This window comes from Maniola jurtina, chromosome 2 (assembly GCF_905333055.1).
Source record: "Maniola jurtina chromosome 2, ilManJurt1.1, whole genome shotgun sequence".
Lineage (NCBI taxonomy): Eukaryota > Metazoa > Arthropoda > Insecta > Lepidoptera > Nymphalidae > Maniola > Maniola jurtina.
Window position 1 is genome coordinate 16,388,290 of NC_060030.1, and position 26,899 is coordinate 16,415,188.

A 26,899-nucleotide genomic window follows, 5' to 3' on the forward strand; every position below is an offset into this window, starting at 1 on the left:
CTGACGAAATCACAAACACAATCTTTATGATAAATTATTATACTTTAATTTCATATTTAAATTTATTAACTTTTACATTTGTGTCAAATAAATGTTGTTCCTCTTACGTTAGTATATTTTCGAATGTCGTCGTTTTAAAACCACTCTTACAGGTAACCTCTCCACGTTTATTAGCCACTCCCCTTTTTATCTTATCGTTATCGGCCAATCCAAATTGTACAATGAATAAACTTAGTGACTAATATACAAATCATCAAGCTCGTTTAACAAATCATCTAAGTAATAAAGATGTTTTCATCTTATATATTGATTACAAATATTATCCTTTATTATGCTACAATTCATCAACTAAAAACTATAAGAATTTTATATACAGTACGTTTATCGATCAGATGTTGAACAACTTCAGCCAATCAATGACGCCTTCTAATATGATGTTATGATTTGTTATGATTTGAGTGGCGCCAACTAGTCAGTAACTTCTACCCGTTTTATAGATAATTAATATGGGCCAAGCTTACAGCTCGGCCATCCTGTTTTAAGCGAGTCTCATCGCTTTTAAAAAAAAATTAAAACTTAAGTAACATGTAAACTTCACAACCAAAATGACAAAGACTTAGTTCAACAAAACAAAAAAAAATTAAGATAGTAATTAATTAAATTATTATTCTTGCTAACCTTAACTAGAAGGAATATACAGTTTTATTGATACATTGGTATCAACAATTATTGGTATACAGTTTTATTGGTACATTGGTATTGGTATTGGTATATTGCAACTTAATTTTAGAGCACTCGCAGCAACCCTTTCCATCCGATATAATTAGAAAATAGCAGATAAACTCAATTCAATTCCAAACTATTTACCCTCGCAACTTTACCTGCCAGTCTACAGTAGCACTCAAATTTAGCCTTTAATCTAAAATTCATTTTTCTGTTCTCTTCCGCTAATATTAAAATAAAAAGATGCAGACACTCTAAATTTATAAATAATTTTTCAAAAATCATAAAGATATCAAAAATTGCGAGACCAGTAGCAACTAAAGGAGGCCTCAATTTAATCAAAGAAGGTAGGTATATGCATAAAGTCCGAAGTATCAATTATAACTCACAAGCCAATATTTTACAGGAACACTCAATAGAGATTTGGGGATGAGCATGTAAAACTAATTACTAAAAACTACTTTAAAGGGTTTCAAGTATCTCAAAATAAATTGTTAAAAGTTCTGTTCCAACTAGACTCTCCTTCCCACTAAAGAATTATATAAGAAAACTGATGAACTATATTATATAAGTCAATTATACAAATTCAAAATATGTCTATTTGTTAGGAAAATACTATTAAAGTCCGTACATACACGCATCACTTTAAAGCTAAATCTCATAAATATGGTACACAAAACGAACATACCTATTATGCTACAATTACATAAAGCTAGGACTAATTATGGTATGTAAACTACCTAGCTCTACTACATAATGTACTTGCCGAAACTCATACTGGAGGAAAAATCTTTTACAAAGTTTAAAGTTTAATCAAACAGTGTCAAACACCATAGATATCTTAGCTAGATGTAGGTATAGTTTGTTAACGAATATAACGTGTTTTGACTTTTTATATTATTGTATAGTCACCATACCTTTAAAGATTATGTTTTCTTCTATATTTATATTTAGAATCGGGAGCGATTCTTAATATGAATATGTGTAAGTGAACTTCTTGTCCTTTTGATAAAATAAACTCTCTAAACTTAAAGTTAATCGCCGCCAGTTCTCGATTTAAATCACAAAACATTTTCATACACTTTCAACGCAATAGTTTTACGCACATATTTTCTTCTTCCCTTCTTATTGGAAAATCGCGGATTCCGAGCCTTGGCGCGTCTCTCTTCTACCGGGATACATATGTGATTGTCCTTATTTACCTCCAGATCCAAATTTTTAATGACCCTTATCCTAGGGTCCTTTCCCTCCAGATCCAAATTTTTAATGACCCTTATCCTAGGGTCCACCTCCTTCCTCCTATAGGACTTTTTGTCCATAGCCCGTAACCTCGGGGCTTTTCCATCCTTTCCTTCCTTGGGACTTTGTGTCCCTGACCCATACCTAGTTTTGGGTCTTCCTTTCCCTCATTTGTTCATTTCCAACATCCTTGGATCCTGCAAACATAAAACACTTTGAGTAGACCGTTCATTTAATTTTGTTTCATAAGCATCCATCATAATACAATCCGACCTAAGAGAAGTAATTTTACTTGGTAACCTAGAAAACCTATTATCATTATTATAATTTAGTTTTCTCCAGTTCCGTACCCCTCGAAGGGTGCCTACGAGACCCTATTTTCTAAACCTCTGCTCTCCGTCCGTCTGTCCGTCTGCACGTGCGTCACGGCCCGAACCGCGAACGGCGTATCGTGAACCGTGATAGATAGAGTTGAAAGGAACGTGATTACGGATGTATGAAAATCCTATGCCTGGTTGCTTCCAATTCAAACTTTTTCTTTTAATGCAGATTACGCTTCCCATATTTCTTACAATTACCTATTGTTTTTTTTTCTAGCAAAATCCACATTCTGAAGTACTAATGGACAATGTTAAACAAACGCCAGGGTACAGTAGTTGCGTCACTTGTGCCTCTTAACCATATAATATCTACATGCAAAAAGAATCTTTGATTTATAATTTCACATGATACTTATATATTTTATTTTAGCCATAATATGCACCATATGGCGTACTTTGTCGTTTCGAGTAACATAAGCAGAACTACCAAATTCGACCCTGGGAACGACACAGTCGCGACTCGCCGCCGAATGATACCTATTAGTTTATCATTAATTCCTTTTCATAGAGAAAAGCGATATCAACATAATAGCAGGAAAAAAATGAAATAAATATTCCGTTCGATACATCTCTATTCTCTACGACATCAAGATCTCTATCACAAGCTGATCGATCATAAAGATTAGAAGAAAGTAGGTACCTTATACATTATTTTATATAATAACCGTAATGACCCGCATCTGTTCGATTTTCCTTTATTCGTTTCGTAAAAGATTCATCCTCGTACGTTCATCATCATCATCATAAGGTCACTGTTGAACATAAACCTTCCCTAGTAAGCACCACACGTACTGTCCTCAGCCTTCCTCATTCAACCCCTGGTTCCTATTGATACAAACCACTAAACCCCCCCCCCCCCCATCAAATGTGTACCTATCTACATCCATCCATCATACCCAAATGCCGTGCTGGTTGATGTGATGAGCGACAAAGTGTTAACCTCTTCAATACGTCATGGAACTGTAGGAATAGCCATGGAAGACCTCCAAACCGAACGTTGATATTTTGTCTAAGTGGTCCCACGAGTCAAAAAAATATTCTTGTCCATAAAGGAACAAGCCACGATATAGATTCTTCTATCGGAACTTAAATATTCCAATCACTGCATGTATTCCAACTAATCAGTTTGCTACTGTATATTTGAAGTTGATAATAAATAAAAATGTTAGCTTAATTAAATTCCTATGATAATTCGATTTTTGGTGCATCAACCAGCTTCACCTATTATGTAAAATTAAATATATATATTTTTTTTAAATTACCGGCTGTACATTTTAAACTAACCTAATCAAAATATACTTTCTTACTAATAACTTAATCTTAAAAATTTTCCAGAGGATCCTTCCGCCTCAAATTAACTCAATGATAAAAATGAACAGGAAACTTTAAATGTTGTAAAATCCAGCCAATGCTTCGTACCTTGCCTTATTAATCCAATAGGTACTTCTTTGGATTTTGTCAAAACAAAATACTTTTACTTGTTGAGTGTATAATAAATAAATAATGTAATAAATCAATTAACTGTTAAAGCTAATAACTTTTACAGAAAGCGAACCTCATGATATCTCTTATGAGTTTTAAGCGTAAAATTACCACGCCGAAAACAAAACATGAGCTGACAGTATTCTTATTTGATATACGTAATCCAGTAATACTATATCTATCTACACAATTCGTAAATATGTATGTATAGTTTGTAAGTTACTATTTCACTTTATGCTGTTTCAATGCTTTAAGTTATTATTTTTATCTTTGTCTCATTTTTTTAGTTTAGCCTCATTCTATTTTTAAACTTACTATTTCGCTATAATATTTACAAGTAACCTCATCGAAGACTACACGGTCTTCTGATAACCCAACAAGCATTTATCCAACAGCTATCGCTTTCACCCGAACGGAGGTTCCCTGAAATATACTGAGATAACAATACCTAGTTGACACATGGATGTACAAGAGCGGCAACAAGCTATGACCCCCTCTAGTCATAACTATATCTTTATGATTGTAACATTTCAAACAGTGAAAGTATGTATAAACGATTTCGTCCATAGGACATGCGCTCTAAAGAATGTTAATATAATTATCAGCAACTAAAAGCTTGAAGAAACTAATAGGTACAACTTGTCTTTGAAGTATGAAAATATGCACATTTATCAAGTATAGCAGTTCATCAAACATTAAAGTACGCATTTATAAAATGATAACTCACTTATTAATCAAGATAACTACCTGTTTATCAAACCTACCCTACCAAATATAAATAACTACTCACCAAATGTAATACTTTATAACTTAAGTAAAAATATGAAACAAATGTGCATCAACCACATACATACACTCTTCAAATTCATCCATTTATCAAAATGTTATATAATATAACCATTCACCAAATCCATTATATACTTAGTTCATTAAATAGTTTAGTCAAACTTTACTCCACTTGCCACGATTTCAAATTTTCCAAAATAATCAGCCGCAAACATTGCAGCTCATCTCACTTGATAATGCATCCCTCCCTCAGAAAAACAGGCATTAGGAATGTCTTTCCAAGACGCGCGAGAGACAGCCACCGTGGCTTTTCGCGAGATTTAATCCAAATTGAACTAATGCCTAAATAAATGTTTTAATTAGAGGGCGATTGCTTTTGCAACCTCTAACCGTCCAATCAAACACCGAAAGTATTCAATAATCCGAGACGTAAATAAAAAAAAACCCGTCAGAACACCGTATTTATAAAAACAGAGACAAGAAAAAGATTCCTCCTCGGAATGAGATCGCGTGACATCCAACAAGTGAATTATCGACTTTATTACACAACTTATCCTCAACATGTTTTACATCATTTCCTACAATTGAAATCTTTCTATTTTAAATACCCTAACTACAACTTCATAATCCAACCAAAAATCACACTAGATTTATCCCTCGGTCCCACATCTTTAATGCTTTTTTTTTCTGTTTCGGTAACTAAAACAAAAAAATATATATATACTCATGTTATAAAACGTTGTCAAAGCTTTCCTGAACGCGCTAAATAAGCAAAAACATAAAATCAGGCGAAATGCCAGACCAGCCGAAAAACCTTCAATGCTTAATCAGCCTAAAAAAAAAAATTATGATCACTATTCATATTATCATGAGATACTACCGGCGCTCCTAAGCGAAATTTATAAGGCACCGCATTTCGATTTTATCAAACAGACTGATCAATTTCGAGAGCACAACAAACGTGGTTTCCTGAGAGTTTCGTTAACTAAATGCATATCGAAACTGAACTATCGCGAAGCGAGTCAAGCGAGCGTGAAATTTTTTTTAAATATATTTCTGGGATAATGTCATGCCACAAACGCGAGCGTAGTGCAAAGATATTTGCCTAAAATTTCTTTCGTACAACAAAGAAAATAGTATTTTGGTAGTAGGTACTTATTATCGCGCCCTGCCCTAAGGGCAGTACTGTAGGTATATTACCATTAAAAAAAAAACTTACTCTAATTTTAATAGAACATTTGCCAGGAATTTAACCCGCCAAGCGATGTTAATCCAATAAAAACAAAATCATATTGCATTTAAATGCGGCAGTACACAGTTAATTGCGTGAATACAGGTAAACAAAAAAAAAACCCCGCTGCCCATATACTATACCTACCTGCTACTCGTAGTACTCAAATTATTGTGCCAGTATTAAAAGTAAATTAGCTGTTATCTAGCGTGCTAGACTACGGCCTAAACCCTTCTCATTCTGTGAGGAGACACTTGTTGCTCAGTAGTGGGCCGGCCATGGGTTGTTCATGGTGAGCTGTTATCAGCAAAGTTATGTTTGAAACTCAAACATTACGCGTTTCAAGTGGTAAAAATAGATAAATGAAAACATTTCTCCTCACTTTTGTAAAAAAAAACACTTATTTATGCACCCCGTATTTAAAACTATCTGACTACCTACCTACCATAATTTTAAATTTAGTTAAAGAATAACCAGATAAGATAAACCTACTTTTACACCCATTTTAGGATTTATATTTCTCAAAATGCTCAATTTATTAACCCTGGTCACTATTACTTTATTACAACGGATCACCTTCATTTTTATCAATTAACATTTTATATCCCCAATCACTTAGTAACCATTACAAGTAGAGACGGATTATTTCACTGGCAGGCGTAAAACGAAAAGCTATTTCATGTAACTTTTTCTACCTTATCCCAAAGCGGTTTACAAAAAATAATAATTTCACAAAACAACATTCAAGATGCCCAATGAGTGCTGCGTGATAATATCGCGTCACTGTGTGCTAGAAAAAGGAAAACATCTATCTATACAATGAATGCAGCAAACGATTGAACCTAAATCCAGAACCTACCTTCCGTAAAACAAAACCACTATGTGAAAATAAATCCCTATCGTAACTCTTAACCAAACTAATTCGGCACACGATTACAAGTGTGAAGATTGAAATACCACGTTCCGTGAGATATTCACCTGTGAAATCATTTAATGAGAAATAAAACCCCGGCAGGACATAGTAGATACATCCTGAAAACTATTTAAAAGTAACAATAACGCCCATCATTAAGTAAACCACACTTTTTATATTGTTTAACACTATGTTCACTATCTATTCCATTGTACCCACGATACAGGATAACCTAGTGCGGGTACCACCACACAGACACAGGAAAATTGTACAAGACTGTATTTTGTAAATAAACATTTTTCATTTTTCATTGTAAAATAAGCCTTCTAAATACCTCAATGTTATTTAAACCACAATTTGAAGGTCGATCGCATTTGTATAACCAATATACAAGATGAATTATAAACATGTGGGTAATTCTAGGTATCATAACGTTATATAATTTCCATTGCAACTCGGAGCAAAGCTTTTTAACAAAATGATAACTAAATGTAGAACAAACAAAACGAAAACCCACACAAATAAAATAAAAAAAAATTACCATTAATAGGTATCAATAAAAATAAAATCATGGAAAGATCCTACCCGTTTATCCAGAAATCCTTTGATGCCATGACTAGGTACTTTGATATATTGAGGCCCAAATATTGGCCCTGTGCTCCAAAATGTCTGTGGTCTACTAGACCTCCACTTCTTTCTCGTTCCTCTGTATATTTCCACTTGTTTCTCTGAGTCGTGAGCGTGACAAGAAAATATTATATTTTCTTGATGTCCCTCTTCTGACCTTTTGGGTAAGGTCTGACGAAATCACAAACACAATCTTTATGATAAATTATTATACTTTAATTTCATATTTAAATTTATTAACTTTTACATTTGTGTCAAATAAATGTTGTTCCTCTTACGTTAGTATATTTTCGAATGTCGTCGTTTTAAAACCACTCTTACAGGTAACCTCTCCACGTTTATTAGCCACTCCCCTTTTTATCTTATCGTTATCGGCCAATCCAAATTGTACAATGAATAAACTTAGTGACTAATATACAAATCATCAAGCTCGTTTAACAAATCATCTAAGTAATAAAGATGTTTTCATCTTATATATTGATTACAAATATTATCCTTTATTATGCTACAATTCATCAACTAAAAACTATAAGAATTTTATATACAGTACGTTTATCGATCAGATGTTGAACAACTTCAGCCAATCAATGACGCCTTCTAATATGATGTTATGATTTGTTATGATTTGAGTGGCGCCAACTAGTCAGTAACTTCTACCCGTTTTATAGATAATTAATATGGGCCAAGCTTACAATACCTACTATGTACTGATTTAGACTAACAGTTTAGTTATAGATTACTTATATGGTAAGTTGAAAAATAAATAAGAAGCTATTCTAAGTGTAGCAAAAACATTTGAACTCAGCTCAGTTAACCTTGACCTCTAAGACAATTATTATAACCATTAAAGTTGTTAGACAATTGCCTGTGAGTGACGGGTCAACCATTACGTGCATACCACGTCAACACACGCAGCGTCGAGACTCGTTTCTTATACCTACGTGCTTCTAATTTTGGTAGACACGCAAGGACCTTTAAAATACCTTTGAAACTGCCTCTGACACTCCAAAAAGCTAGAGTTGCTTGCTCCCGAAAAAGATGCCAATGTCTAAGGCTGAAATCTATGGACTTAAGAGGGGTCTCTCCGTCATTCGCTCCATACAAACGTAGTTATTGGAATACTAACCAATCATATTCAATGGAATTTTGTAGAAACGTTTCGGGAACTATCGGTAATATCTACGCCTGTGGTTTTTCAGATCTCCGTTAAAATATTCGGTTTCAAAGTTACGCGGTCTTAAAAATTCACATGCAAATCTTTGAGCCCCTTTAATTTTAAAACTACATATTTAAAAAATATTTAAAACACCACAGGCACAGATATTAGTTTCTAGAATATGTCTGCAAAATTTCGTGGACTTTGGTTGCTTAATATTCAAATGAAATTGGAACTACGATTGTATGGAGTAAGTGACGGAGAGAGCCCTGTTAAGACACTGTTATTAATACTGGATTATTTATCGCGGCGATAATTTTGTATCGAATTTTGTCGCACGGCGAGACAATCGCCGCAATTTTCTCGTCCGTGGAGATGGCGCCTAAGTGGTCACGTTTCAGGGCCATACGTCATCACAGGTAGGACTTTGGTTGAAATCTATAGACCGCACTTCGACCTTGCTGCGACTAAGTTTTAGTTAAGACGAGACAGATTTATGCCAGTGGTATAATGCTGTATCGTTTTAACAGTGTCTTAAGTCTGAGCTATAGATCTCAGCCTTAGGACCATAGTTTACTGTGACACTGCTTAGACTTATCACATCTCAAATAATATAACTAGCATGAGAAAAATGCATCACACATAAAACGATTTCGATTTCCAGTAAAGAAAATAGGATGTGAAAATCTCAACCACTCTCGATGCATACCTTTTATAGAGACGTTTGTTATTCAATACCTATCTATCATTGCAGGAAACTTTTTGTAGCCTTCGAAGCAATTACAGTGGAGGCTAAAAATACGCTCTTCCTATCATAGTGATTTTAATAAGGGAAGTGATGTAGGAACACATACCTATTTCGAATTAAGGCATTCCATTTAGATAGATTGCATCTACAGTTAAAAATTAAAATCAAGCGCAAGTCTTAAAGTAAAATAAATAATAAGAAAATCAACCTTTTCAAAATTTCAATTTTATCACATATAATATATGGGCATTTACCTAATGAAATCTAATTTCAAACAAATGCCCTTATGTGAACTACAAAATTAAAATATGTTACAATTGATGCTGCATTAACTACCCTATAATAATAATTACACGCATATTCCTTATTATGATATTATTTTAAAGCGCTTTGGTTACCTAAGTTTCGTTCTCATGCCCTAGGTTTCTAGCATTTTCAATGATTGTGAAGGAATCAGTACAAATGTGGCTCAGCCAAGTCCAAAACAATAAAATTACGCTCATTTTAGACATATTTTTATCGTAAAATACCTACGTAGTTTTAACAGACTAGACAAGTAGTGATGAAGAATACTAAAATTTATCCCAATTTTTCCATATAAAAAGATTCCGACAAATTGAGAACCTCCTCCTTTTTTGAAGTCGATTAAAATAGTACAGATATAACAATAAAAATATGTCTCAAACTAGCTTATGTCAACGACTTCATCCGGGTGGACTACAAAAATTTAAAAACCCTATTTAACCCCCTTAGGAAGTGTATTCTCAAAAATCCTTTCTTAGCGAATATGACGTCATAATAGCTATCTGATTGTCACAGCCTGATCCGTCCAGTAGTTTTAGCTGTGCGGTGATAGATCAGTCAGTCAGTCAGTCAGTCACCTTTTCCTTTCAAATATTTAAATGATATATTTTAGTAGCCATAATAATTACACTTACTCTAACCATAAGGTTCGCTTATCAGATCAGCCACACCCACCTGAAACAATCAGAACCGACATTAGCATACAGCCTTCACTGCGCCCATTAATGATACAACCAACGACCTCTCTGTGCTATGCACCTGTCTAGATGGGTCACTATGAGCAGAAATAGTCAAAATTAGAATGACCTGGCCATCAAGTTCTAAGCACAAGTGTAAATTAAAAATTTATAACACCCCCGACAAGTGAAGGTTACAGTAATAACTAGAAAAGAGCTGATAACTTTGAAACGGCTGAACCGATTTTCTTAGATTATAGCTAAGAACACTCTCGTTCAAACCACCTTTCAAACAAAAAAAACTAAATTAAAATCGGTTCATTAGTTTAGGAGCTACGAGGCCACAGACAGATGCACAGATACGCACGTCAAAATTAAAACACCCCTCTTTTGGGTCGGGGGTTAAAAAGCGAAAACGCACTTAATATAACTCTGAAAAGTTAGAGGTGCGTGCCCAGGATCGAACCATTGACCACTCCAGACGGTCTTCAACCACTAGGCTATCACCATGGTCGATGTATACAACCTTTTCAATATTTACGTGCTGTAGTATCTATAGCACATACACCTCTTTGTTTGGTAATTATGTGAAATTTTTATACTAACAACCTCATCATGTAGGCGGAATGGTATCGGGACACTACCAATTAAAAAAATAACAATTTTTTTTTTTAATTTGTCGGCGTAATTAAAAACTTTTAAAATCGTACGGCTAAACATATTATATCTATAGAGCTTATAATCACTACCTAATACTACCCATATAATAAATGCAAAAGTGTGTTTGTTTGTTTGTTTGCTGGTTTGTCCTTCAATCACGTCACAACGGAGCAGCGGATCGATGTGATTTTTTGTGCGGGTATAGCTAAACACCTGGAAAGTAACATGGGCTACTTTTTATCCTGAAAAATCAAAGAGTTCCCACGGGATTTTTGAAAACCTAAATCCATGCGACTGACGACATCAGCGAGTAAGAGTATGTGAGGAAGTTTTTCTAATTTTTTATGGAATACTTATACTAAAATTCGTAGTTGATACGGTAGTGTCTTAAAAAGTAACACTATCACTTACGAAAACAAAAATAAACAAATTCCTGATAGAGTCCCCCACGGAATGCCGATCCCAATTCCCAAACTTTATTATTCACTTTCGAATTTGAAAGTATCCAAATAATTTACAGCTAATTAAATTAATAGCCTCTCCCTAAGCTCTCGACAGACCCCCACCGGGTTGTAAGCTGTACGCACACTGGACAAAATATGATGTTTATAATTATGTATGGAACCCCAAAAGAGCGAGGCCTGACTCGCACTTGACTGACCGGTTTTTATAATGGACTAGCCGATGCCCGCGACTTCGCCCGCGTGGATTTAGGTTTTTCGAAATCCCGTGGGAACTCTCTGATTCTCCGGGACAAAAAGTAGCCTATGTGCTAATCCAGGATATTATCTATCTCCATTCCAAATTTCAGCCAAATCCGTCCAGTAGTTTTTGCGTGAAGGAGTAACAAACATACACACACACACACACACACACACACACATACAAACTTTCACCTTTATAATATTAGTGTGATATCATAGACTAGCCGATGCCCGCGACTTCGCACGCGTGGAATTAGGTTTTTCGAAATCTCGTGGGAACTCTTTGATTTTCCGGGATAAAAAGTAGCCTATGTGCTAATCCAGGATATTACATAAAACTCGCACACATACACACACACACAAACTTTCGCCTTTATAATATTAGTGTGATGTGATTTATTCAAAAATTCCTTGCATACGGGGGTTGCTCGTACGGGGTGTTCGGCATGAACGAATGTGCGATGGACTCCGGCTCAAAGTGGGCAAGGACGATTAGATCACGCGCACTTGTTAGTAGCAGATATTTTCCCACAATCAACAGGTAGATAAATTGTGTGTGTTTTATTGCGCTCTGCGTAGCGCTGATATCGTTCTACCAGACACGAAATTAATATCCGGAATAGAATGACGTGTTTGATAAATGGATGTCGAGAAGCTAATTTTGATTGGATGGAAAGTGTTATAAAAGCGCTTTTTAACAATGTTATTTATGTCTGTGTTTATTTATGGCTTACTTAAAATAGGAAACTGTAAAAGTCATAGTCGACGAAGCAATGATAGCTTAGTGGTTAACAGGGCTCTCTCCGTCACTCGTTTCCAATCGTTTCATACAATCGTAGTTCCAATTTCATTTGAATGTTAAGCAACCAAAGTCCATGAAATTTTGCAGACATATTCTAGAAACTAATATCTGTGTCTGTGGTGTTTTAGATTTTTCTAAAAATATGTAGTTTTAAAATTACAGGGGCTCAAAGATTTGTATGAAAATTTTAAGACCGCGTAACTTTGAAACCGAATATTTTAACAGAAATCTGGAAAACCACAGACATAGATATTAGTTTCTAGAATATATGTGCAAAATTTCATGGACTTTGGTTGCTTAATATTCAAATGAAATTGGAACTACGATTGTATGAAACGAGTGGAAACGAGTGACGGACAGAGCCCTCTTACAGGGGGTCCTAAGCTTCGATTTCGGTCAGGCACCTTTAACTTTTCGAAGATGCGTGTTTTAAGTCATCAACGGTGAAGGAAAACTACAATGTTTTCCTTCATCTTTATTAAATAAAGTGTATTTGAATAAAACATAATAAAGAGCTTGCAAAGGGTTGAGATGCTGATGAAGATTATTTTCGACAAACTAACACCCTACGTTATAAAAACGTCGCGTCGGTAAAATCTATAGGTAAATATGTCCTTTTTTGAATAAAAATGCCGGATATTCTAACGATAAATCCAGACCACCTACAACTTAAATATCTAATTGAAATTCCGTACCGGAATGGACTTAATTCTTTGCCTACTTTAAAGTTACTTTAGTTTCGCAATCTAAACCAGAAAGGGCCGACCGCGCCCTAAAATACCGTAGGGCCACGAGTTTTGGCGGTGTGTTTTGGCTAATAAAGCTGCCTTTTCATCGTACGGCGAGCTTGCGAAGTGATAGATATGTATCAAATCCACCAATTAGACTTGGACAAAAAGATTGCTATATTGTTATAGCAGCACTTTATTTGCAGCATGCGGTAAGCTATAACCTCTACACTAATATGGACTGGATTTTCTGGGAATGAAGATAGATTGGTTATTCGAATTATGAGCCTCACCCACTTCTGCTTCAGCTTCGCAACCTATTGAGCTATGTCGGTTACTCTAATTCTTCTACGGATCTCCTCATTTCTGATTTGATCGCGTAGAGGAACTCCAGCATAGCTCTCTCCATCGCTCTCGACTCTCTGAGCTTTCTTAAAAGGCCCATAGTTAGCAACCATGTCTCGGATCTATATGTCATTACTGGCATCATGAAGACGAAGATGCGTTTCGTGTTAAAGCCTACGGAGTTCAAATATACATGGGCGGTTTTACCGATCGTCTAGCGGAGTCGTTTGTCGCTCTTGCAACAAGATCGTGGCCCAGTACAAGTAGTAGTTCACAAATCGGTCGACGCTTGCGCTTGCGCCGGTCCCACCACGCACTGTGTCGAAACTAATGACGTTGGATTAGAGCATTGGTTTAACTTTTAAGGTCGATATCAGTTTGAGTGGGTATATTTCTGTTTTACAAGTAGATAAGAATAGTTCTACGGACCGAAAGCCCTAAGCCCCAGCTGTAGTGATCCGGCAATGGGTTGAAATGAAGTCCAAAATACTATTGATTGAATTCACGTCATAATCAGTACATCATCATCATCATCATCAGTCTGTGGACGTCCAGTGTTGGACATAGCCTTCCCTAAAGAGCGTCACCACAACCGGTCCTCAGCCTTCCTAATCCAGGCACTTCCCGCTAGCCGCTTTATATCGTCGTTCCATCGTGCTGGAGGGCATCCCACACTACGCTTGCTTATACGCGGTCTCCACTCAAGGACTTTCTGGCTCTACAACAGGCATGGCCTGCCCACTGCCACTTCAGCTATAATTAATTCACTCTCTCACAATCGTAAGTATCACAGTATAGCAATATTCTGCGCTAAGTTATGGCCACACTTGAGGCAAGTAGGCACCTGCGCACGCGAGGTCGTAAAGGTCGCGTCCTTCGATCAATTATTGTCTTTCAACTATTTGCATCTGGTGCGTGCGTGCGTCCAACCCGGTGTACTAAGGTAGTAGATCATTTACAGTACGCGACTGATCCATACGTACTTAATATTATAAATGCGAAGGTGTGTCTGTCTGTCCATCTGTCTGCTAGCTTTTCACAGCCCAATATTGAACCAATTTTGATGAAATTTGGTACAGAGTTAGCTTACATCCCGGGGAAGGGCATAGGTTAATTTTTATCCCGGAAAACTAAAGAGTTCCCACGGGATTCTTAAAGGCCCATCCGTTAAACCAATTTATATGAAATTTGGTACAGAGGTAGCTTGCATCCCGAAAATTTACATAAGTCACTTTTTATCCCGGAAAATAAAAGAGTTCCCACGGGATTTTTAAAGAACCTAAATCGACGCGGACGAAATCGCGGGCATCATCTAGTAGTTGATAAATGTACGACAAACGATAACTATTGAAGTGATAACTACTTTGTGTGATCATTATCACCTCTGATTGGCCGATACTTACTGGCCAACCATTAGCTACAATGCATTATCGCAACAAAACTACCTACTATAAATTCAGCCATTCACAACAATTGAGATTGTAATACCTAATGGTTCATGCATAGACCTGCTGTTACTTCTAAATTCTAATACCCTAGTTATCGTATCGTAGTCGTGTAATGTAAACAGGCCTACCAGCGAGTAATCGTAGACGCGATCTCCTGGGAACCAGCTGAATCACGCATTCCTCGCGCCGGGTTTTCTTCACGCTGTGACTTGAATTTCCACTAAACTCTCACAGGCATCTTGGCGTACGTTCAAAATTATATCGATCTCTCGTTTATTTATCAGGCTATTTACGTGCGACGACTTTAAATTATTTTAAAGTCTTTTAGCTGATGTAAACCGCTGTAGGTTTAATCACAATGTTCTCTTTCACCGTTAGAGCTAGTGATACAGTTTAATTGATTGAGACATCAATTATAAATTAAATAATCGACTACATTCGAAACTAGTCGGGCTTACTTCGACTAATCGATAATATTATATTTATTTATTTAAGAAAAATATTTACCTACACAGTTTACAATAATTCAGATGTAATCCTCCTAGCTTGAGTTTTTCCGTTGGTTATTAATTATATTCATAACTTATTATAATAAGTTATTAATTAATTCACGTATTATTATGGTTATGATTTAGGGTGGCTTATAATTTTATTGTTTCTCTTTAAACTGTTTCCCAAACGAATTTTACTAATTTTGAAAAAAAATCAATGGTGAGAAGGCTGTGTAAGATCAAATCGTACGTTCCAAATAATCAATAAGTACCTACATATTATTTACGAGGAAAATTTTAATGGATTTTCTGCAAAGTTTGTATAATAAAGTAGGCTTCTTAAAAACAGGTGAATTACAAAAATAGATTGTAGTCTACACTCTCAATAAGGTGTAGTACTACAATGTAAAGTTCTTTATCTATTATCGTCTTATCTGTTGGAAAAGATACGAATACGTAAATATCTTTCCTTTTCCTGTCGCAAATGTGCAACAAACTTGCGCTCAATAAAACCACACAGCGACATTAACTATAATCTGCACTTAGCCGCGTAAAAAGTGGCAATACTTAAAGATAAATTATACAAGATAGACGGACGAGATAACACATTTAAATATACAAAAAAAGCGCCCCGTGTAATGACGGGTATAATGTTCTGTTAAGATGAGCTCGGGCCGGCAGGCGCAGGCGCGGCAAATCAAAAGAAATGTCACGCGCAATGCCAACGTCATTTACAGGCCTAGCTCCACAGCTTAGCCACGGTACAAAGAATGACACAGTAGTCTGATGCTTTGATCTTGTGGTAAATGACGATCACGACGACCCTTCAATATAGGGCCCTAGGCCCTAATTCGCAAAAAGCCTGTTAAAACCCGGCGTTGCGCTGAACACATAAAGTGCGCGTTAAAAAAGCGTTGACGTGTGAACAGATAATTGGGAATGCATTTGTTCTATTTGAAACGTTTTTTTAGCGGGCGTTAAAAAAGCTCTCGTGCGAATGAATCCTTACTACCAAGGTCAGTTAGGTCGCTCTTTCATCCCGCACTTACGCACGAATCACGATTGTTCTTTCTAGACGGCTTCGTCGAAGCTTTGTATGTATGTAATATCATATTTTTACACTGCGGCTTAGCAATCACATAAAGGCTACTTGACTTAATTTTTAGAGCATTTTGCTAGTCACAAGTTTTATATTCTGACAAGCACTTTTGATATGTATATCGATAATTCAATATCAATTTCAAATCACTGAAAAAACTCGAAACATCTAAAACAATTCTTCAGGTATTCTTCTATGACATACTTTTTCAAGGAGTGAGTTAGTAGTTAGTAGGCTGCTATTAAACTTTTGAATTTTAGGTAAGAAGTAAACGGCTAAAGATGACAAAGAACCTCAATAACTTAACGGTTAAAGTAATGGAGACCGGCGGCGCGCGGTTCGAACCCCACCCGTTGCATTATCATCGTAGTTACTCCTAGCACAAGCTTTACTCTTAGTTTGGGGGGAAAGGGTAATATAAGTCAAGGTAAACATAGCTGATATTTAAAAAAATTTGATCATTTGATCCAACAAACTACAACTTTTGCAAGGCTCTACCAAAAGTGTGTATGATTCTGAACTGTACGATTGCTAAGCTGCGCTAGGTCCTCGGACATTGTGTGAATGCTTACAAATGTTTACTGCACAATCTTTTTGTGTTATCTATGAGATGAGGCGTAATATACGAGATTGTTTTTGTTGTTTTTTCGTGGGATTTAATTTGTTTACGCATTTTTGTTGCCCGGTGGACTCGTTTCCACAAGAAGTTACATTTTTGTTTATTTTTTTTGCTACGGTTAACGCTTTTATAAAAATACACGGTTTTTTTTTAATAGATGATATTCACAACTTCGTCCGCGTGGATTTTAAGCATTTTAAAAAGCTCATTTTCAAAGTTTTACAGTTGCAAACATACATCGTTTCAAAAAAGTAACGTTGAATGAGCTGTTGCAATTTTAAAACTACACAAACTACACAAATTTTTTCAGAAATCTGGGTATCTACAGACACAGATAGAATAGAATAGAATGGAAATCCAATCCTTTACATTGTAATAGGATTTTTCAATCAGTTTTATGAAAAAATTGAACTGAGTTGAGCGACATCTCCAATATTAGGTTCATGACGCGTAGGTGTGGCCGCAGCTTTAATCACAGCCCTTGACCTCAAAAAGTGTGAAGATATTATTAGTCTGCGCCAAACAGGTTCCGTTTATAAAAACACAATTTAGATAGGAATCTCGTCATATTCCGTGAAACACAGAAATACCCGCGGGTGCTTAACGAGGGTGGCTTTACGAACAAGTGACCTTTTCGCTCCACAATCTGTTTGTTGCAGTAAATGACCGCATGAAACTTCAGCCGACAGTATGTTAAGTATTATGAATAGCCTAGTCACTAGTGGGTAAGACGTCTGCCTCTTCAGCGGGGTATAGGGTTCGATGCCGGCCCTTACTTGAATAGTCAAGGAAAACGTCCTGCATGCCTGAGAGTTCTATATAATGTTCTTAAAGGTGGCAAATCAGCACTTGGTCAAACCATTCAACAATTAGTGACCTTTTGGTTCCATGATCTGTTTGTTCCCGTAAATGACCGCATCAAAGTTCAGCCGACAGCGGATTTCAAACATGTACTTAGATTATAGTGTTATGATGTAGCCTACCTATCTCTACCCATCTTATCTTCTAAATATACCGCCAAGAAAAGGTTTTTGAACATTCCACCCCTACGGGGCTAAAATGGGGTTCGAAATTTGAAAAAAGCTCCCATATAAAATTTCAATATCAAAATCAAAATGTTTTCAAATGTGGGATCAGTTTTTGACTGTCAAATAATGCAATTTGTAGGATAAAATTGTAATGGTGATAATTAATACGTATTTAATTATCACCATTAACCAACTTAAAACTAAAGCTACAAGAGTTCTAAACGCGCCCGGGTCTAAGAAGAGCCCAGAATAAACTAAGCGGGTTTTTTTCTAGACAGTTGATAATATGTCAGTTGGTAATTTTTTATACCTAAGTATACAACAAAATACCTAACTATACCTAAAGGCCAAATGATATTTTGTAGTGCAATTTGCGTAGTGCCATCCGTGCGATTATGTGCGCGCTCCGAAGTGTGGAACTTTTTATTTTATTCCTATTTATTCTGTAAGTGATCCTTGATGTCGGTCGTTGCTTTTTCACTCAATTCACGCTTTTTATTTAAAAAATATTTCACATCTACGATCCCGCTGTTGTAGTAAAATAAATAAAACAATGATTTACATTAATTAAATTAGTCTAACAAGTGTACTTAAATTAAAAATTTATAAAGAAAGAAAGTGTTTATTTGGTGCCACAGAAAGTACAAGTACATTAAAAATTTATAAATTTATAACACCCCCGACAAGTGAAGGTTACAGTAACTAGAAAAGAGCTGATAACATTCAAACGGCTAAACCGATTTCCTTGAATTATAGCTAAGAACACTCTCGATCAAGCCACCTTTCAAACAAAAGAAACTAAATTAAAATCGGTTCATTAGTTTAGGAGCCACAGACAAATACACAGATACACACGTCAAACTTATAACACCCCTCTTTTGAGTCTGGGGTTAAACATGTACTTAATTAAAATAAAATGACAGCTATCTCGCTTCACAAAAGAAATATCCTGATACACAAATAAATAAAATAAATGAATTTTATTACAGGCACTAAGTTACATCCAAAATAATTATTATTAGATGAGATTTTGCCAAATGCATTCTGAGTAAGAAAGTAAACGCGTAACGCAATTAATTAAAAAAATTCAGATAATTTAATTAAAGTAGGTGGATATTTGCACAGTGATGATTTTCAGCGAACCAGATGTTATTTTATTTAAGAGGATCTCTCCGTCACTCGTTTCATACAATCGTAGTTCCAATTTCATTTGAATATTAAGCAACCAAAGTCCATGAAATTTTGCAGACATATTCTAGAAACTAATATCTATGTCTGTGGTTTTCCAGATTTCTGTCAAAATATTCGGTTTCAAAGTTACGCGGTCTTAAAATTTTCATACAAATCTTTGACTCTTTGAGCCCCTGTAATTTTAAAATACATATTTTTAGAAAAATCTAAAACACCGCAGACACAGATATTAGTTCCTACAATATGTCTGCAAAATTTCATGGACTTTGGTTGCTTAATATTCAAATGAAATTGGAACTACGATTGTATGAAACGAGTGACGGAGAGAGCCCTGTTAATGAATATTACGTAAAAGTAAGTGTGCGACGTTACAGTTACTAAAATGTTAATGTGCTTGCGACACACTGGGCGAAAGATCATCAGAGAATCTCATTACGCAATTGCATCAAAAGCTGCGTGCGCGGCGGTATTTTGTGTAAAAATATTCAACGCGTTTACGGCTCGCCGCTGACTACTATGTAACAAATTAGTCCATACTAATATTATAAATGCGAAAGTTTGTTTTTGTGCTAGCTTTTCACGATATGTTTAACTGATTCGATCTGGATGCAGATACAACTTATTTCTTAGAAAAGGACATAGGCTACTTTTTATATCGGACGAGGACGTTTTCCCACGGGATTTTAAATGCCACCCAGAGACAGCTTGCTACATTTAAAGAGAAATCTAAATATATGAAAATAAAAGTCAAATCTTCGTTATTATTTACCTATGCAAACTTGAATTGAAGTAAAATCAACCGGTCCATCATTTTATCAGTAACGAAATCCTGAAATATAAGCACAATCGTAATTTCTAGTAGGTACAAGTTTAATAGGTAGGCCTGCACTGCGCAATTTCACCGAGCGATTTTTTTGGATGATGTTTCCGTTACGTGGAAATTAAAAAGCATTTATTTAATCGGACAACCATTAATAACACTAAGTTGTGTTAGTGACAATAAACATTTAGTATGTAAATAATACTTGTACGTACTTTTTTGCTTCACATAATTATTCTGCAAAAAGAAATACCACGCGATGAAATTTCTCAGTGCAAGCTTACCATAATAAGTAGATATGCGGCTCAATTTATGAAATCAATATAATAACATAAACAGGAAATAACGCGTATTGTTTTGCAAGCCGATGATGCAACCCCAATTCACACGACACCAGCTTAAGAGCTTAAGATTAATGGAGGAAAGTATTATGGGTACCTACCAAAAAGTTATGCGATAACTTTCTCTACAGGTGTGTCCGCGGCTTTATGCGTCATTGAGGTGTGAAGGTGCGTTTTTGATGGCTATCATTTTATTGAGATGATTTTATCAAAGGCGTGTTATGGCGGTTAAAAATTTGCCTGCGTGGCCTACTTTTGATGTGGTACGTTGTGAGGCAATAATTAGAAAACACTAGTTACTGAGTTTCATTACTTATTTTTTCGGAGGTCGGGGGTCCGATCTACTATCTTTTCGTTTTAAGTGTTTAAATATCACTTGCTTCAACTGTGAAGGAAAACATCGTGAGGAAACCTGCATGCCTGAGAATTCTCTATAATGCTTTCAAAGTTGTGTGAAGTCTGTCAACCCGCACTCAGCCAATGTGGCAAACTACGGCCTAAAACCCTTCTCATTGTGAGAGGAGACTCATGTTCAGTTACAGTGTGCCGGCAATGGAATAAATAAACTCACATAAAGAACCTTGAAAACATTAAGTACACTCCTTTTTTTAACCGAAAAAAAAAGATTCCAACGAATTGAGAACCTCCTCTTTTTTTTGAAGTCGGTTAAAAATAAAACCGACTTCAAAAACCACAAACGCTAAAAATTTAAAAATAATCTATGTTTCTACACGTGTAATGTATAATACTTATATGAAGTCGAGCGAGCTTTTTTCTTATGATTTTTTTTATTGGCAGTTGGTGTAAATATTGAGAGGGATGAAAACACCCACCAAAATACAAAGCTGCAGTCCAGCCCAGTGCGTGAAGTTGTTCTCAGGGAAAATAACCTTCACTTTTAACCACAAGCATATTAATAAATTTGCTACGCACTTAATCACTAGCGGTCAAACAAAAAATATGAGCTTTTACTTTTAAGCTTATGCTTTATTGGCGTCGGCGATATGTGAGTGGGCAGCGCGGGATATACGACCAGGCGCTAAGTGTTAGCGTGTGGCGATCGTAAACTACTGCCGATATTGGCAGTAGGGGTCTGGTGTAAGGGAAACGCGGTGAGCGGTTTAGGAGCTCGGTTTGACGTTCGTAGTTAGTGGTTAAGAGGAGTCTCTCCGTCACTCGCTCCATACAAACGTAGTTCGTCTCTCATTGGAATACTAACCAATTATACTCAATGGAATTTTGTAGAAACGTTCCGGGAACGTTTGGTTCTATGCCTGTGGTTTTCCGGATTTCCGTTAAAATATTCGGTTTCAAAGTTACGCGGTCTTAAAAATTCACATACAAATCTGTGAGCCCCTGCAATTTTAAAACTACATATTTTTAGAAAAATCTAAAACACCACAGGCACAGATATTAGTTTCTAGAATATGTCTGCAAAATTTCATGGACTTTGGTTGCTTAATATTGAAATGAAATTGGAACTACGTTTGTATGGAGCGAGTGACGGAGAGACCCCTCTTAATTAATTTGCAAAAAAAATACGTATTACCAAACGTTGGCTCGCGTTGTTCAAACATAACACATCTCGTTCTTGAATATGTCCCACCCGTAAACGTTGATTGCAATAGCACGCTCTCACGCTCTGAAAATCAGGACGTGGATCTATTTAAAATGCACTGTACAGGTCCAGTAGTATTATCCCGAAAATCAGAGTTCTCATGGGGTTTTTAAAACCCAAATCAATGCGAACGAAGATTCATAAATTCGAGAACTAGTCTATGCATATAACTATGCATTTTAGAAACACTTTCTCTTTATATAAAAATTTCGGGGCGGGTTTGAACCACCGTTTGTTTCTCGCTGCGCCGTCTCGTTGATGGTGGCGGTAGACAAACGCCCTAACACCAAACAGACAACTAACTTACTGACACAACACAACGCTTTAGACCGGGATACAACGCTTCAGACCGGAACACAACGCTTCAGGCTGGGACACAACGTTTCAGACCGGGACACAATGCTTCAGACCGGGACCGTAATAAGTAGAGAGTTGAAATTTTCCCAGAATGTGTATTTCTATTGTCGGTATAACAACAAAAATTAAAAATTAAAAATGGTCGCCATGACAAAAAAGTTAAAAGTATTATTTCTTGTACGATGATACGGAACCCTTCCCGTGCGAGTCCAACTCGTAATTTACCGGTTTGTAGATGCTTCAGAGTCGCTGTTGAGTAGAAATGGAGTGCGTCGGCGCATTGTACAGGCGCGGCGCGGGAGTGCTTTTGAATCTACGCGTGGGAAAGTGCCATCGCGTTAAGGGGAGGCATCTGGATTTGAGTAAATCTTCGTAAGATATCCGATGTCTTTGGGAAAAGAGCAAGTATAAATCTTTTTGGGGTAGGGAAATCTTTGAACCCATTTGATTTTTGGGGTGTACCCGTAGGGTGCCAATGGGACCCTATCACTAAGCCTCCGCTGTCCGTCCGTGTCTGTCGTTGTAGACAGAATTTTTTATAGAATATTTCTATTGCCGCTATATATGTAGCAGCTAACAATAAAAATTTGGAAATGGAATGCAAATTAAAAAATATTTAAAATTATATACATATATAGTGTTATCTTGTACGATGGTAGGTATACGAAATCCTTCTTGTGTGAGCCCAAATCACACTTGGCCGGTTTTTATCCTTGGAATTAGGTATCTAAGTACCTGATTGCTAAGAGTTTTAGCACTCTACAAGTCTACCGTCTACATATTTTTAGTAGGAAACCTTTGGATTGCCCGGAAGCTTCGCCTTAAGAAAGGCCACCGTGAACCAAGCACTCAAAAGAGTAATTTCGGCGTGTCCGAATAATCGTAATTACACTTTTATTACTCTTCCAGTGTCGCTGCGCACAGACAACCAACACCTATTTTTAGGGTTCCGTACGTCAAAAAGGAACCTTTAAAGGGTCGCTCCGTTGCCTGTCTATCCGTCTGCCTGTCTGTCGTGTCTGTCAAGAAAACCTATAGGGTACTGCAGGTAGGTAGGTCGTATGCCACAAATACAGGGAAAAATTCGAAATCCGTGAATTTGTGGTTCACATCACAAAATATAATTATCACAAAAAAAAAAACCGTTCATGAACAAATAATTAGTATTTTCAATTTTCAATCGGGTATCGGGGGTATCATATTATGAAAGGGGACATAACCTGTACATTCTAAAACAGATAGTTATTTATTTTTATGCATAAGAGTTTTTTGATTTATCGTGCAAAATGTCGATAAAATATCCGAGTATGGAATACTCGGTGCGGGAGTCTGACTCACACTTGGCCGGTTTTATGTATCTATAGCTATATGTTTCAAAACACTACTGGATACGTAGAAATGCCACCTGTGGTGAAAATTATTCGACCCTGATTTGTAAATTACTTTGGCAACTGATGAGTTATTAATTTGGAGCTTTAAATGCATTATTAATTAAGATTGTGTAAAAATTTGTGTGAGAAACTTTGTCGGACTACCTGACCTAAATAGAGGGAAAATATATATTATTATATTACAAGCGTAACTCAGAAAAAGCAGACAGGTATTATTTAAATAATTTTAACGAATTGTTAGAATGTCCTCCCAAAACCTACGCGAGGAATACAGGTTCAACGCGTAGAGGTTATCCGAAGAGTTTTAATTCAAAAAAAACTAGTGTCAAATAATTGAATTAAAGCGTGATTGCTATCACAACATCTAATTATACAGTTCACGATCAAAGTGCTGAAAATGAGCAATAATCGTTCTGAGACTCAACTAAAACCTTCAAATTTCAAAACACCCGTATTGATGCAAGTTCACTGTTGTTGGCCTCATAGCACCATCGAACGAGCCAAATATCGATTTTATTAAACTACCTTCATTAAATTAATTAATTACCTACTTTACATTATTTTTAACCCCCGATCCAAAAAGAAGGGTGTTATAAGTTTGACGTGTGTATCTGTGTATCTGTCTGTGGCATCGTAGCTCCTAAACTAATGAACCGATTTTAATTTAGTATTTTTTTGTTTGAAAAGTGACTTGATCGAGAGTGTTCTTAGCCATACTCCAAGAAAGTTATCAGCTCTTTTCTAGTTATTACGGTAACCTTCACTTGTCGGGGGTGTTATAAATTTTTAATTTACACTTGTTTTCATATCAGTTTTAAAATAACCTTACAATAATTAGCAAGGTTTCATAATCCATATAACATCACACCACACCTTTTAAAGCTTTTAAGTAAATGCATTTAGTAATAGCTCGAATATTTTAATGGCACCTACGAGTCAATGCATCACTCTATAGCCCGATTGCGTTACGTTGATGCGAAAATCGCCCAGCTTCTAGCAGATAAGCAAATAGCAGCCAAGTGCTGGCTAAGGACTCGAGCACACCTTGAGCGATAACATAGTCAACTGTCAAGTAAATAAATCTATGACTCTAGCATTTTTTCTTCCCATCGAGTCACACCCAAAGTAAGTGTGACTCATTGGGAACTCTAATGGATAAAAAGGTTGCATCTAGTGTGACTTATTAGGAACTCTAATAGATAAAAAGGTTACATCTAGTAACAGTGTGACTCGATGGGGGCAAAAATCGATGAATGAGTCACATTTTGGCACGATAGAGTGTGACTCGTTAGGAACCCACCAAAACATCGTGCAGGCTCGAGGTGGTTACTAAAGCTAGAGCCACACCTGCGCGTCATGAAAGAGAAATTCAGGACGCGAATGTCATTGTCCACGTCGACACGTGGACAATGACAGTGAAGCTAGTCCATAAATTCCAAGTCACTCAGCGCTCTATAGAAAGAGTTCTTTAAGGGGTAAAGTCCGTTAACAAAGTGATTCGCCAAAGAACTAAAGTAACGGATGTAGCTTTCAATGTAAGCACACACAGACATCACACACATGACACATCTCACATTTATCGGACGACCGAACACATCATAAAAGGAATATCTGGGTAAAATTTCAACTTTCTAGGTCCAAGGTTTGGGCTAAACGCTGTTGAGTCAGTCAGAAAACTAGCAATTTTCTAGAAATATAGCTCTCTGTTAGCTTTTAGAGGACGATCGGCTTTAATAATGGCATCCTGCATGCGTAGGTTGTCACCTCGACACCTGCTTTGATGTATTGATAGTGCCTGCAATACACGAGTGATGCGATACTTTACTGCAGTATAGCTAGTGCCTGCGACTCCACCTGCTTTATTAGTTTTAAAATAACTATACCTGGAAGTAGGTATAGCCTCTATCTTGGGAATCTAACGTGTATCGGTTTTTAGGGTTCATTACCTCAAAAAAAACCCTTATAGGATCACTTCATTGTCTGTTTGTCGTATCGCACAGGGCACATAGTAAGAAAAACCGGTCAAATGCGAGTCGAATTCGCACACGAAGAGTTCCGTACTATAGTAAACGAAATAACACTTTTTTTCATGGCGGCTGTTTTGAAATATTTATTGGATATTTGTTATTATAGCGGCATTTAAAATAAACCTACGTTCTGTAAAAAATTCAACTCTCTACCTCACGAGTTCACGAGATACAGCCCACTGTCAGACAGACGTAAGAATGGACGGGCAACGGAGAATTTTAGTAATAGGATGCCGTTGGCACCCTTCGGGTACGGAACCCTAACAACGACGGCAGAAATAGTAGAATTACAAACGAAGTCACATGCTAAAACTAGTTTTATAATAAACACTGCATGCTCTAAAATTAATTCAGTACGATCATTATTTCATAATCGATTCTCTATACGGCTTAGAAATAAAGCGTTAATTAAAAATCAACTGTAACACAACAAACAAAAGACTCAAAACCGATTACTCATCCCTTGATCGACATTTCAATAATCCTGGATAAAACAAAACGTATGTTTCTTGACAATTTTAAACTCTAACCCATTATAATACAGTGTAAAATTGATTAGCTTGGTGTTGATCGTGACTATGCAAGCGCGGGTTATTAAAAATTACTAAAGGCTTGATTCATACTTACCAATTAAAGATATACTAAGGCAAATAGCAATTTAATAATGCGCACACTTCAGATTTTCCTTTTTATTGTCTTTTTAATTTTCATATTCAGTGGGAACTCATCATACTCAGTGGGAAAAATCAGTGGGAACTCTTTGATTTTCCGGAATAAAAAGTAGTCTATGTCACTCTCCAGGTTTTTAATTATATTCATGCAAAAAATAACGTCCATCCGTTACTCTCTTGGGACATTGAAGGACAAATCAACGTACCATAAATCAAGAAACAAACCAACCGCATACCCATAGTCCAGGGTGGGTACCACCACTACTTACCCATAATATTATGGGTACCATAAAA

General features: G+C 36.3%; 1 protein-coding gene across 3 annotated transcripts in view; it reads right to left on the reverse strand.

The window, feature by feature from the left end:
* Positions 1-26,899, reverse strand: part of LOC123875796 (nucleolar protein dao-5-like) — a 151,695-nt gene that overhangs the window by 69,243 nt on the left and 55,553 nt on the right. Inside the window, exon 5 of one of the 3 annotated variants that reach the window (XM_045921848.1) lies at positions 10,224-10,263. The exons of the other annotated variants lie outside the window; for them this stretch is intronic. The gene's annotated coding sequence lies outside the window, so the exon portion shown is untranslated. The remainder of the gene's footprint in view (positions 1-10,223; positions 10,264-26,899) is intronic. 3 annotated transcript variants of the gene reach the window in all.